Source organism: Vigna unguiculata, chromosome 4 (genome assembly GCF_037176805.1).
Source record: "Vigna unguiculata cultivar grain cowpea cultivar isolate G323 ecotype 2 chromosome 4, ASM3717680v1, whole genome shotgun sequence".
NCBI classification, from domain to species: domain Eukaryota; kingdom Viridiplantae; phylum Streptophyta; class Magnoliopsida; order Fabales; family Fabaceae; genus Vigna; species Vigna unguiculata.
The window spans coordinates 9627519-9642873 of NC_140795.1; the positions used below are offsets into that span (position 1 = coordinate 9627519).

Below are 15355 nucleotides of genomic sequence, written 5' to 3' on the forward strand. Positions count from 1 at the left end.
ACGTGCGACCAACCTTTTTCAGTTTCTAAAAATTAAAAAAAACCCCGCCACGTCAGCGTGTCAAATTCTTGTCAAATATTTTTGTTGGAATATCATTATCCTTAATCTATGTATAAAAAAATGTTTTCAGTACATCTTACTATATGATAATTAAATTACTAACTTTTATTACATTATCATGCCTTTTTTTTTTTCCTTAGTATATCTATATACTATATTATATATAATACAAATCCATTTATACAATAAAAAAATTTAATAATATTATTATTAATAATTAACTATATAAGTATTTTAGTATAATGATATAATTATTTAATTATTTTCTTAAAAGATTAAACTTTTCATTTTGATATTCAATCTATTTATTATACAAAACTATTATTCATTTGTTGTTTATTGGGATTTGTATATACTAGATAATTTTTTATTTTAATAAGTATTAAGTTTTATTTAATTTCATTAATTTTATTATGGATATATTTTTACTACAGTTAATATTAAAAATATAATTAAATATTTTTATTACAGTTACATATATAGATATATTTTTAATTTCAGTAATTATTATAATTTTATTTAGTTTTAATATTTTTATTACATATATGTTTTTACTGTAGTTTAAATTTTTAAGAAGAAAGATACAATTAATTACTTTTATTATATTTGTATATCGTAGATTACTTTAAATTTTAATAACTATTACAATTTTCTTTAAACACGAGACTTTTATTACATATATATTATTAATAAAAAAATCAAAATTTATTTTATATTATTTTTCTGAAAAAATAAAAAATTTAACAAAAAGAACATTGAGTATGTAAGCACACAATATGATCTAGACCATTATATATATATATATATATATATATATATATATATATATATATATATATATATATATATATATATATATATATATATATATATATAAAAGTTAATCAAGTTAATTAATTAATATTCACAAATCTATTTATAATAACAATAAAAATGATTAATTTTTTTTATATTTTTAAAATCTTGATCTAAATGCTATATCTACAATTATACATAATTTCAATATTTTACATAATTATATAATAAAATTATTTATTTAAATGTAATAAAAAATATATTAATTTACTTAGTAAAAAAAATTAAAATGTAAAAAAAGAAAAATAACCGTGCATACCTGTTTCATTTTAATAAAATATACATGTGTTTCTATTTAAAAGGTTTAACATCAATTTTTTATGTTATATTTATTTTGTATGGGACCATATTACACAATATGTCTATCCATTTATGCACATCTCATTTTAGTATAACATACACCTATTTATACCTACATGTATTTTCATTTAAAAGTTTTAACATCAATTTCATGTTGTATTTATTTTATACGGGACCATCTTACACAATACGCTTACATTTTACTATAACAACGATTTGTGTACACATTTCATTTTAATATAAAATATAACATACATGTGTTTATATTTACATGTGTTTCTATTTACAATTTTTAACATCAATTTCATATTATATTTATTTTATACGAGACCATTATACAATATGTTTACAGCATACACATTTCATTTTAATATAATGGTATAATTACTGATTTGATCCCTAATTTTTTTATTTAGTTCAATTTGGTTCCCTTATTATTTGTTGGTTCAATTTAGTACCCTAATTATTTATTAGGATTCAATTTGGTAATCTCCCTTAAGTTGGAGTTAACACCGTGTCCTTACAAGACACATGTCAAGCCGTGAATTTTTTTTTAAATTTTTTTTAATTTTCTTTTCTAAAAATTTATAAATTGTCACGTGTGTCAGGTTATTGTTGTGTCACGTTGCAGTTTACAATCATGACACATGGCAGAGTTGTAATAGTTATTTTCAACGTGGCAGTGGCTTGACAAGTGTCTGTATGGACACAGGGTTAATTCTAACTTAACGGAGATGATCAAGTTGAACCTTTTAAATAATTGAGGTATTAACTTTAATCAATCAATAATAAAGGAACCAAATTAAATTAAACCAAAAAATTATGGGACCAAATCAGTAATTATACCTAATATAATATACATATATTTATATCTACACGGATTTTCATTTAAAACTTTTAACATTAATTTCATGTTTGCATTTACTTACGGGACCATTTTATACATTATGCCTACATTCTACATTTAACAATGATCGTGTCCACACATCTCATTTTAATATAATATTTAACACAAAAATTTAATTATAAATTTTAATCATATAACAATATTATTTTACTACCTATTAAAAGTTAATTTGTGTCAATTTTATAATTTAAAACAAATAAATTTATATTTAAATATTATTTATTAATCTTAATATTTAACTATTATTTTTTTAATATTATTATTATCATTAGTATATTCTATTATTATTAATATTAATAGCCGTATTTTTTATAACCTATTACTTTAGCATAAAAAACATTATTAAAATAATACTATTTACTTTAAATTAATTCATTAAAATAAAAAAAAAATTATTTAATTTTTATTATATTATTTAAATATTATATATATAATTATAATAAAATATGTATATACATGAATAAATAATTTATAAATGTTACAATAATTATATTAACATTTTTACTCTAAATTAGAAAAAAAAGACATGTGCATAAGCACGAGTCTTAATTTTCATTTTTCTTTAAGTTGATTATTAGTACGACAATACTTTTGTATGGGACAAAAATTCACAATATATCTAAATTTTATTTTAACAACAATATATATATATATATATATATATATATATATATATATATATATATATATATATATATATATATATATACACGGGAAAAAAGTTTACAAGACACCTTATTATTATACCTTGCCACCAAAATCACACCTTTTAAATTTATTCTTAAATGAAATATTTCAATATAAATTAAGTATAATTATAAACTATGTATCGTGTAAAATAGATTCTCATAATTAACTAAAATCTAAATAATATATTTACAATTCCACATGAATTATAATAATAATAACAATACTTTAATTTAATATTTTTATTATTATAATATTATAATGTATAATATTTAAACAAAGTACCCACAATCAACGACTCAACAAAAAAACCCATGGGTACGCACGGGTTTCATACCGGTGGATTATTAAAATTAGGGGTGTCAAAACGGGCCAGCCCGGCCCGTTTTGGCCCGGCCCGTTTTTGGCCCGTTTTAAATGGGTCGGGTCGGGCTGGCCCGACAAGGCAAAATGGGTTGTTTTTTTAGGCCCGGCCCGTGGGGTGGCGGGCCGGCGGCCGGCCCGCCATCCTTTTCCTGATATGTTCATTTTGTGGCCCAAAATCAAATTTTAAATCTTTTCATTTCAAATTTAGTTGACTACATGCAAATATGCTTACATTAACATACTGCATATGCATTAATACAACAATAGTCCATCATCACAAAGTCCAAACAAATTGAAATGATTAAAACAAAATGTAAATGACGTCTGCCTCTTTCATAGTCATCATGAAGATCACGGTTGCAGTTCCAAAGTGCAAGCTACATAAAAAAAAATAGAAGCATTATTTATCACAATGAATATACAAACTATGTTATTACAGTGAATATACTAAGTATCTGTAATTTATATTAACTATGTTACTCACCTTCAATTTTCATCAATATCCAATTCAGTGCCAGGGTTATTAGATGCAGCCTTAGAAGTACTACTCTCAACTATTCCATTGTCATCATCATCATCATCTTAAAAAAATACATGGAATTATTATTGAAAATATTATTGAAAATATTTAAGTCAGAATTAAAAATTCAAAAGTTACCATATTCACGAAACCCATGCATCCAACTGCTAGTACAAATAATTGCTTCAACATGTTTTGACAATAGACGACTTCTATACTTATTCAAGATCCTTGAACCAATGCTGAAAGCAGATTCAGATGCAACAGTAGTGATTGGAATGCTCAGCAAGTCCCTAGCCATGATTGACAAATCTGAGAAACGTTGACTATTACTCTTCCACCATTCAAGAACATCCATACTTTCAGTAATATCAGCATCCAATGTTGGCTCATCCAAGTATATGTCAAGTTGGTTCTTCCCCGTATTAACAGAAGCTTGAATCTTGCGTTGTTTTAATTCCTAACATAAAAACAATAATCATAGTTTAATCAATAAGTTTATGCATAGTAATTTATGTACTAGAAAGTAATTTATGTACTAGAAAGTAATATGACTTACATGAAGTGCATTGGACTTGATAGAATCAATTGAGGATGATGTTGTTGACATATGCATATCCATATGCTTACGCTTTAGGGGATTGAAAGTGTCATTCTTGGAGCAATATTCAGAGAACAACTTGTACAATTTTTCTTTAATCTTCTCTAACTTTGCTTCCCAAGTTAGAGGATCTATCTTCTCAAAGCAATAGCCCAATGTTTCCAACTTCATCCTTGGGTCTAAAATTGCCCCAAATGCAAGGACAATGCTATATTCATCCCAGTATTTATCAAACTTTACCATCATCCTTTCAGCCATATCTCTGATAACTTCGTCTTCATCTTTTAAGCTTTCCAGTAAATGGGTTTGGATGGTCCACACTTGTAAAAAGTACAAGTTTGATGTAGGGTAGCATGTGGCAGAAATGATATTTGTGATCTCATAAAAGGGCACTAAGAAAACACAGATTTTTTTCACTCTTTTCCATTTCTCATCACACAGACAATACTTATAATTTTCATCAACCAAGTGGAAACTTCCAAACACTCGTTTATATTTGAGGGCACTTTCAAGCATCAAAAAAGTAGAGTTCCACCTTGTAGGAGCATCTATACACAAAGCAGTTTTTGCATCAATGTCCCCTAATTTTTCAATGCATTGTTTAAACTTCATCATCCTACTTTCAGAACCCTTTACATACTTTATGCTCTCCCTAATAAGATCTAATGAATCACCAAGAGCTTTTAGTCCTTCTTGCACAATCAAGTTAAGAATGTATGCACAACAACGAATATGCATAAACTCACCATCACATACCAGAGAATTTTGCAAAAGAAGCTCACTTTTTAAAGTTCTAATTAGAACATCATTAGTAGATGCATTATCCAAAGTCAAAGAAAATATTCTTTTCTCAATTCCCCAATCATGCAAAAATCCATTTATTTTCTTTGATAGCTCAAAGCCAGTGTGAGGTGGTGGGAAGTGGCAAAAGTTCAAAATTTTAGAGCACAATTTCCAATTTGTGTTAACATAATGTGCTGTCAGAACAATATATCCCTCACCAGTTATAGAAGTTCACAAATCGGATGTCAAACAAATCCTATTTCTGATTTTCCTGAACTCCTCCTTTAGAATTTTTTTTTCTTTCATATGTATTTTCATGACATCATTCTTTATTGTATTTCTAGAAACTAAACATGCATCAGGATTGATATAGCTTATCCAAATTCTAAGAGCTTCATACTCAACAAAGTTGAAAGGTAAACCGTGTTGGATAATTAAATTGGCACACAACTGACGGCAAACCATTGGATCTATTCTTTTAGCTTTTAACTTTCCTTGCCCATCCACTATCATTTGCCTAACATCTTCAAATTTAAGTTTAGTACATTTCTCTATGTGACGCTTCAGATGAGATGTGCCACTTTGACTACCAATAACATATTTTTTGTTGCACCCATTACACTTTGCCCTCTCTTTTCCATCATCACCAGCCCCAATCCTTGTAAAATATTTCCATACATCAGAAGTTCTTGACTTTTCAGTTTTCTTACTACTAGAGGATTCTCTAAGTTTTACACTATCATCCATATCCTCTTCAACCGCATCAACATTCTTAGACTCATACTCATTACACACAGTTTCAGTTTCATGATCTTTACTTGGAGGAGGACTACTATTAGACTCATGCTCATCCATGATATTAAATCTGGTTCACTAAATCCTAACAACAAGATGATAAAACAAAAATGAGTATATTGACTCTTCTACAAGGTTACATCAAACTTACAGCAAAATGAGTATACTTACATCAAAATTAGAAATTCCCCCACCGTATAGCATCCAAATGGGGACTGTCTTCTTTTCAACCTTTCGCAAACGTGAAAATTAAGTGGCCAAATCCTTAAGAACCTGTAACATCAGGTCAAACACATTTTAGTACAACTTATTTAAACAAAGGATTGGGGGAATTTCAGATATCAGAACAAAATCCAAATATCAGAACAAAGTTGAAAATTGAAGGATTGGGGGAAAATTGAAGGATGAACAACGAAATTGAAATTGGGGGAAATCATACCAAATTGAAATTGGGGGAAAATTGAAGAGGTTACAAAATCTAGGGTTACGAAATCATGAATTTAGCTTACAAATCGGGAGAAAGAGAACCACAACGGAAATTACAAACAAACCTGTGTTGGCGGTGGTCGTGGCGGTCAGAATCGTCCGCCAATCGCAGTGTTTGACGGTGGCTCTGCGTTCTCCGTGCACGGAGCTGTTTTCTCGCTTCTGGCAGCCACGTGGTGGCCAGCGTCGACGTGGTGATCAAATAGGTCACGTAACTGTTGCTTCCCGGAACAATCGAATTCGAGGTTTCCTGCTCCTTGACGGGGTTCGAAACGGTTATATTCAAATACTCAGAGCTCGAAGACGGAGATCGAGAGACGGAGAGGGAAAGTCACAGCGACGGAGCGTCGACGCCGTTTGTTTCGCCATCAAAGGACGTGAAAACGGCTTCAACATAGGAAGGAGGGTCGAGGTAAGAGGAAGCGTCGGGGGAGTTAGGGTTTGGAAAGTACTGCGACGGGGAGAGAAGGGGATCGGAGTCTGCCGGGGTGGAGACAATCGGCGGCGAGAGCGGGTGGTGGTGGAGAAGCGACGCTGTGTGTGTGGCGCAGAGGTGAGAAGAAGAGTCGCGTTGTGGTTTGGTGGTGGGGTGGGGGGTGCGTGCAGTAGGAATGGGTGGCAAAGGAATAGGAATAACAAAAATGGGTTTGATTTGATGTTTGCACGGGGAATAACAAAAAGGGTGGCAAAGGAATAGGAAAAAATTAAGAAAAGAAGAAAAACGAATTGTGGGTATGTGTGTTCGTAATTTCCATGAATGTGTGCAGTGTCCTCCACCTGTTTTTGTCTTACGGGCCGGGCTGGCCCGTTTTGGCCCGCGGGTTGGCCCGACGGGCCAGCGGGCTTGACGGGCCGGGCTGTCATGGGCTGGCGGGCTGAAATTCGTGGCCTGGCCCATACCTTTTCAGCCGGGCTGGCGGGCCGGCCCATCGGGCCGGGCCCATTTTGCCATCCCTAATTAAAACTTTGTTAAGATGAAGCACGTGAACTATCATGGTATCTTTCGAATTTAAAATTGAAATAAAACAGAACATGCTGCAACAAGTTATACCACAGAGTGATGGATGATTGTAGTGGGTAGATGAGGGACTTGGACTTGGCCCCAATTTTATATATATATACATACATATATATATATATATATATATATATATATATATATATATATATATATATATATATATATATATAAATTGATATATCATATAACATATTTCTTTAAAATTTTAATACATTTTACAAAAATATTTTTTGACAAACATTGCAAAAAGTTGACAAAGTTATTAAATAGAATAACTTTTTTATTTTTTAGTAGTGCTATAGAGTAGTGTATAGAGCAGTATATAAGATGATTTTTTTAACCTCTGTATAATTTCCGATAATTGCTTTTAATTAAATACTAGTATACGGACTCGTGTGTACGTACGAGACTTATTTGTTTTATTTTGTATATTAAAATAATAAAATTGTGAAAGTATTATGTAATAAAATATTATGAAAATTAAGTTACATTGTTGTAAATGTTATTATTAAAGTAATGAAATAGTAAATCTAAGTGATGCAATAATAATTTCAGTTTTAAATATAATAAATAGAATTGATATCACAATATAAGACAATTAATTGATTTTACGAAATAATTATAATAGCCTATGATCCGTGCAAACATTTTTTTTATTTTAAATGTTTTTAGAATAATAATATAATTGTTATTATATTTATTAAACCATTAAAAATACTAATAATAATATTAATATAAATTATAAATTATAAAATTTTTAAAAGATTAAAATTCTATTTAGCAAAAATATTTAGTATAATAACGTTTTCTATAATAAAAAAAAGCAAACTTATAATAATAACACCATTATAAATAGTAATAATAATAATAATAATAAAAATAATAATGATACCAATAATAATAATAATATTTATGTTATATATATTAATATTAATGGTAATAGTAAGGCTAATGTCAACTATAATGGTGTCCTGAGAGAGAAGGAGTTGTATGCCAAGTTGTCCAAGTGCGAGTTCTAGATGGATGAAGTGCAATTTTTGGGCCATGTAATATCTGCACAAGGCATTGTAGTGGATCCAGCAAAGGTGGAGGCAGTGGTAAAGTGGGAGAATCCCAAGTCAGCGACGGAGATAAGGAGCTTCGTGGGTTTAGCTAGCTATTATAGGAGATTCATATAAGGATTCTCCAAAATAGTGACGCCCCTAACACAACTCACTCGGAAGGATCAACCTTTCACTTGGACAGTTAAGTGTGAGGAGAGTTTCCAAGAGCTGAAACGAAGGTTGACGAGTGCTCCCATATTGATTATCTCGGATGTTGGGAAACCTTTTGAGGTGTATTGTGATGCCTCCCACCTTGGACTTGGTTGCGTGTTGATGTAGGACAAGAAGGCAGTGTCCTATGCTTCGAGGCAACTCAAGGTGCATGAGAGAAACTACCCTACTCATGACCTGGAGTTAGCAGATATTGTGTTTGCCTTGAAGATCTAGAGACATTATCTTTACGGTGCTCAATTTCACGTATTCAGCGATCATAAAAGTCTCAAGTATCTGTTTGATTAGAAGGAGCAGAACATGAGGCAGAGGAGGTGGATGGAGTTCTTGAAAGATTATGACTTCGAGCTCCTATATCATCCGGGGAAGGCAAATGTAGTGGCTGATGCCTTGAGTAGGAAGACTGTACATACTGCACACCTTATGATCAAAGAGGTGGAGTTATTAGAGCAATTCAGGGATATGAAGCTACAGGTTGAGTTGGAGTCTGGACTTATCAGATGTAGTAACCTGACTATATCTACTAACTTCCTGGACTCAGTCAGAGAAAGACAATTATTGGATGCAAGTTTGAACAGAGTCAGGGAACAACTTGGGTCAGATGAGGCTAGATATTTTGCTTTGGGTAATGATGGCATACTAGGGCAGAGTGTGTGTGCCTGATGATGTTGAGGTGAAAAGGCTAATCCTTGAGGAAGGGCATAAGAGTCGTCTTAGCTTGCATCCCGACATGACTAAGATGTATTAGGACCTCAAAAAAACCTTCTGGTGGCAGGGGATGAAGAAAGATGCGGCACAGTTTGTATCAGCCTGTCTGACCTGTCAGAAGGCAAAGGTAGAGCACCAGAGACCTGGTGGGATCTTACAGCCCTTGGAGATACCAGTGTGGAAATGGGAAAACATCCTGATGGACTTTGTGACCCATTTGCCACAAACTTTTAGAGGGCACAACACCATCTGGGTTATAGTGGATCGACTAACCAAGAGTGCTCATTTCTTGACGATGAACTTGAGGATGTCCATGGCCAAGTTGGCCCAGTTGTACGTTAAGGAGATTGTGAGGTTGCACGGAGTACCTTTGAGTATAGTCTCCAACAGAGATCCACGGTTCACTTCACAATTTTGGCAGACGTTATAGAGTGCTTTGGGTAGCAAGCTCACCATGAGTTCAACTTATCATCCTCAGACCGATGGCCAGTCTGAGAGGACGATTCAGTCGCTTGAGGATTTGTTAAGAACATGCATACTGGATCATTTGGGTGCTTAGGATGAGGTATTGCCTTTGATAGAATTCACCTACAACAATAGTTTTCACACGAGCATTGGCATGACGCAATATAAGGCTCTTTATGGCAGGAAGTGTAGGACCCTTCTATGTTGGTATCAAGATGGGGAAGCAATGCTAGTCAGACCAGAATTGTTAGAACAAACTACTGAGAAAGTAAGAATGGTGAGAAATAAGATGTAGGCCTCTCAGAGTAGGCAGAAGGCTTATGCGGACCGCAAGAGGAGACCCTTGGAGTTCGCGGCTGGAGATCACATGTTCTTGAGGGTGACCCGAACCACTGGTGTGGGAAGGACTCTCCGCTCAAGGAAGCTTTCTCCTAAGTTTCTTGGTCCATATCAGATCTCAAGGAGGATTAGGCCGGTAGCTTATCAGATAGCTTTGCCTCCTCAGTTGGTAAATCTCCATCCAGTGTTCCATGTGTCGTAGCTGAGAAAGAATGTGTTTGATCCGGCTCATGTGTTAGAAGCTAAGGATATACAGATAAGAGAGGACCTCACTGTGGAAGTGCCACCCATTGCCTTGGAAGAGAGTCGAGTTGAGGAAGGGGAAAACCAGTCAGTCTTATCAAAGTCATATGGGATCGGAGGACCGGTGACTCTATTAGGAGTTGGAGGAGGATATGAGGAAATCACATCCACATCTGTTTACATGGTAAGTTTCCATTTTCGAGGTCAAAAATTTTTGTTGTTGGGGAGAATGTAAGGCCCATTATTTCTCTATCCTTTTATTTTAAGGGCTGCCCCAATCTATTGGGCCTAAGGGCTAGCCCAAAGGGGAATTCAGACCTAATTTGCCCTAATCCTAACCATTCTACTCAGTTTCAGAAAATAGCCCCTTATCCTAAGAGCTGCAACCATCTTCCACTGCTAGGGTTTGGACCTTCACCACCTTTGAGCTAGTTCAGTCTCGTTCTCTGGGTCACTTATTTGGTCTGTCCGTAGGATTGTGGTGCTCACTATTGCGTATCAAAGTTCCTGCTAGCTCTTTCCAGGTAAGGGAAGCTAGGATTTCTTGCATTTTCAAAACTGTTGCTTATTTTTTATCTATCTCAAGTTGGTATGAAGCGGGTGTTGTTGTGCTTGCATAAAAATGCTATGCTCTATGTTTTGGACATGAATGTATGGCTGCTGCAAGTACGAACAGTGGCGAGAACTGATAGTCTCGCCCAAGCGAGCTAGTCTTGCCTAAGCGAGACTTGCAGAGGCTCGCCCAGACCTTCTGCGCGAGTTGTCGCTCAGGCGGGCTATCTTTGTTTTGAGTGAGAGAATGCCTAGCTTAGGTGAGGAGATCTCACCTAAGCGAGCTAGCGTGAATGGCCACTGCTCCAGATTGTCGAGCTTTGGCCTAGGCGAAGGGAGCTCGCCTGAGCGAGAGTCCCTCTCGCCTGAGCGAGACCCTTCAGCCTAAGCGAGGAGCTGGGCGAGGGTATTGTGATTTTGTTGTTTTCTCTGTCCTTGGATAATTGGAAATTGTTTGATTTGGCTTGTCTACTATATATTTAAGAAAATGTTAGTATAATGAAGTTACTAAACTGACCATTCTAATTCGTTGACACGTTTCCCAAATGGAGGATATTTTCGTCTTTTCGATGTTTAAGCTTTCCCGCTTCTTCCCTCCTTAATGGCTGACAATTATTTTGAATGATTCTGCATTTAATACTTTATTAAGATATTGATATTGATTGAATGTTGATTGACGTGTTGGGCTGCAGTTACTATTCTTCTTCTTCTTCAAGCAAAAAATTGTTTTCAATCTTCTTCTACAAAAGTTGATAGATCTAGAAAAAAAATTCTCCGGCCTCAAGGTTGTCTCCTTTTTCTTTTTCGTCTCCTATTTGTGTCGCCATATCCAGATGAAGGTAAGTTATAATAACTCAACTTTATTTTCAAGTTCTCCTTCTCGGTCTTCATAAAAGGTCTTTTTACTTCTTCTCAAAACTTATCCTTCTTCATCTTAACATTGGATCAAACGTTAGACATTGTTAAATAGCTTGAGTTCTCCTTTTTCATTAGAGGTTCTTCTTTTACTTTTGTTTTAACCGAACTTTTTTTCTATTTCATCTTTGCAGGTCTCCTTCATCAAATGGTATTCTTCTGTTTTTTATTTGGTGAAATATATCTAGACATCCTTGTCGCCGTTCTTAGATTTTGAGTCGACTTTCTTTTGGGTCTGCGGAAAGCATTAAAGGATATATTTGTTGGATTTTTTTATTTATTTATTTCCAATCGGGTTAGTTGGGTATATTTTTATGTTTTTGTTCTATACTTGGGGGTTTGCTAAATTTTTTTGTAAAAAGCTTTGGTTTGTTGCTGAAATCGTTTCTTGCTTTTGTAGATTAGAGGATTTCAGATCCAAATGGCTAAATGGATCGAAGTTTGTTGCTGCATCATAACAAAATCAAGTTATTGCAATTTCATCTTTTATGTCATCCTTCACGTGTTATTGTTTGCAATTAGGCTCATTGTTTGTTTGATATTTTCAGAATGGATGGGTACAATGGCAGAAGGCAATTTTATAGAACTAGAACAAAATCTTTCGGCCTCAAGGTTAGTTCTCCTTCTTGGCTTTTTTTTTCTTACTTTTTGAAAGGCATTTTCATATTTGCTCTTACTTTTTCTTCACGAAAGCTTTAATTTTTTTGAGGGTTTTTGTGTTGAAGATGGTGTATCGTGGATTAGTACATTTTAGTAGTTGTTGAAAGTCAATAGCTTGAGTTTTCTTTCTTCTTCTTCATGGTCTTCGTCTACTTTTTTTTTTCTGTTTCGTAAACCTATCGTTGTGGGTTGAAGAAAAGGTTAAACCTTTTGATTTTAGAAGACATATTTACTATTTTTCGTTTTTAATCTTAGTGTTGTGTGTTTAGTTGCTTCTTTGATGTCTATTGGTTGTGGATTGAAGAATCAAACATGCTTAACAAAATTAGATTTGTACTGTCTATGAAGAATCAAACATGGTTGGTTGATTTCAAGGAAAATCCCAAGGTTGCACAGGAACATATGAAGAATCCTATGATGATGAACAAGATCCAAAAGGTGGTCAATGTTGGAATTGTCCAGATGAGGTAAATTTGTAGAAGAAAGACAATATTTGTTTGAAATTAAAAAATTAGGAAATTTTGACTTTTTTTTTGTCGTGTTTTGTTTTAGTGTACTTCTTACTCCTTTTTTATATTTTATTTTGACATAATTTTATTTTAATTCAATCGGGGTGTGTTGTTTAAACTTTATCTTTTGGTTTTAACGGATTCGTCATAATTTTGGTTATTGCAGTTGCTTGGGTGTACTACAAGTATTGAGGCATATGTGAAGCTTGGAGAAGAATCTGAATACATTAAGATCACCTTCCGAGGGGACTACAGAAAGGAACACATTAGTATTATGTGAAAAATTAGTATGGGTACCCTATATCTGAATTTTATGTGTTGAGAATTTTTGTCCATCTTCAAGGGAAAAAAAATAAACTACTCAACAACCATAAATATGTTTTAGTACATAATATGAGAGCTTTGGTTTTGATGTTGAATAAAAAACTATTTGATTCAAGCTATTAGCATGGATGGTGTTGATCTTGCATGCTCTGTTTTTAAACTCAATTGCAGGAGGAGTGTGTTTCTTTAGTTAATTCAATTGCAAACCCAAATGTTACATTTGACGTAACAGAAAAAGGCAACAAGTCACTTGAGTTGAAGATTCAAAACCAGGTGCTCTAAAAAATGTCTCTGACGAGCATGAATTGTTGTGGCGGTATGTCTTGCATTTTCAACATTATTTTTTTATGACAGTTATTTCCAATTTATCTTCTTCATATTTCTATCTTATAATTTCAAATTCTATTGATTATTCTTTTTGCTTCTCAAAGTTAAACCTATACAATAATGATAGGATAGGCAACTCAAGATGTTGTAATGGGTATAAAGATGAAAGTAATAGTATCCTTCATTAACAATGGCAATTGCAACGTCCACTGGTGATAGAAGGTTAACCATGACTTTTATGTTAATGTTGATAATAGAAGTGAAAAATATTGTTTGATCTTTGAGACAAAATTGTTGTTATTGTTGTTAATGTCATAACACAATGTTAGGCTGCATGTTAACAAAGATAACGATACATTGGTACTAGCGTATGATACAAAGGACCAAATTCATAATGTAGTTCTAACTAAATAGGTTAGACATATAGATGTTTGTAAAGTTTTGCATGAACTTTGTTGATAGTGTATAAAGTTTAATCAGTTGAATTTTCTTGACCTGGATTTAGATAAATATGATTTACTTCTAAGCTTTTCTAACTTAAATCATTGGTTGATTTCGTGTTTATGGTATTTAATCTAAATATTTATGTAACTGTTTTGTTTTCTACCATTGTATGGAGCATACAACATGACTGTTAAAGTAAACTATAGAGGTATGATTCCCTGTCATCACAAATGCAATTACCTAAGTCCTTATTTTCTTGACTCTTGCATCTTTGTTTAAGAGTCCATTCGATATTTAACTTCATTGTTTGATTTCCAAATTGTTGGGATATAATCTCATTAAAGATTCTAAATTTTGTTTTAGATGAATAGAGGAACAATTATTATAGATGCTATCACCTACATTGAGAAGCTGCAAGACAAAGTCTAGAGTCTTATCACTGATTTTGTTTTGTTGTTTTGCAATTAACTTTGGTTCACTGTATCTCATGAACTTGAGATATTTTAATTACCCTTCTTTGAATTGTAATGTATTAGCTATAACTATCTCGGTATATATCATTTTAACATTGAATTTTGAATTGTACCAAGAAAATACGTATGTTTAGCATTTAAGAATATTCACTCAAAATGAATGTTCTATTTTTTGGTTAGAAATTTTATAGCATTAACAACGTTGTATGTGAATATTGTGGTGCTGATAATTGACTTTTTCAATGTTTGCAGGATATAACTTATGCTACAACCTTGGAATGATAATTAATGACAAGATTTGTTGAGATCCTACGAGACTTTATTTTATTGTAATAATGATTACAATATTAGTGGCAGAACACATGATTATTTTATGTCAATTAAGATTCATAAACCATTCTTCCATTTCAATTATTTTGGAACCAAAATTAGTATTTCTTTCATATATTTGTTCATTTTTCTAACACCAATTATGTCACGAGCATTTGATTAATTTTTTAACAATTTAACAAGTAATTATAAAATAAACAATTTATGTGCTTAACGAAATACCTAAATAACTTATAAATATAATCTGCTTAATGAAATACCTAAATAACTTATAATTATAATCTGCTTAACGAAATACCTAAAGAACTTACACAATATACTTACATTTTACTTAAACCACGACCACATATACTTATGCTTTTCATTTTAATATAATATATAACTTAAACTTATATATCAATTAGTATCAAT

General features: G+C 32.7%; 1 long non-coding RNA gene across 1 annotated transcript; it reads right to left on the reverse strand.

The window, feature by feature from the left end:
- Window positions 1-5712: 5712 nt before the first annotated feature.
- On the reverse strand, window positions 5713-7283 carry LOC146886751 (uncharacterized). Its single transcript, XR_014994445.1, has 3 exons — window positions 6813-7283; window positions 6046-6147; window positions 5713-5959 (listed from the first exon to the last, which is right to left on the reverse strand). It is a non-coding gene; the product is annotated as an uncharacterized LOC146886751 (long non-coding RNA).
- Between the last annotated feature and the right edge of the window lie 8072 nt (window positions 7284-15355).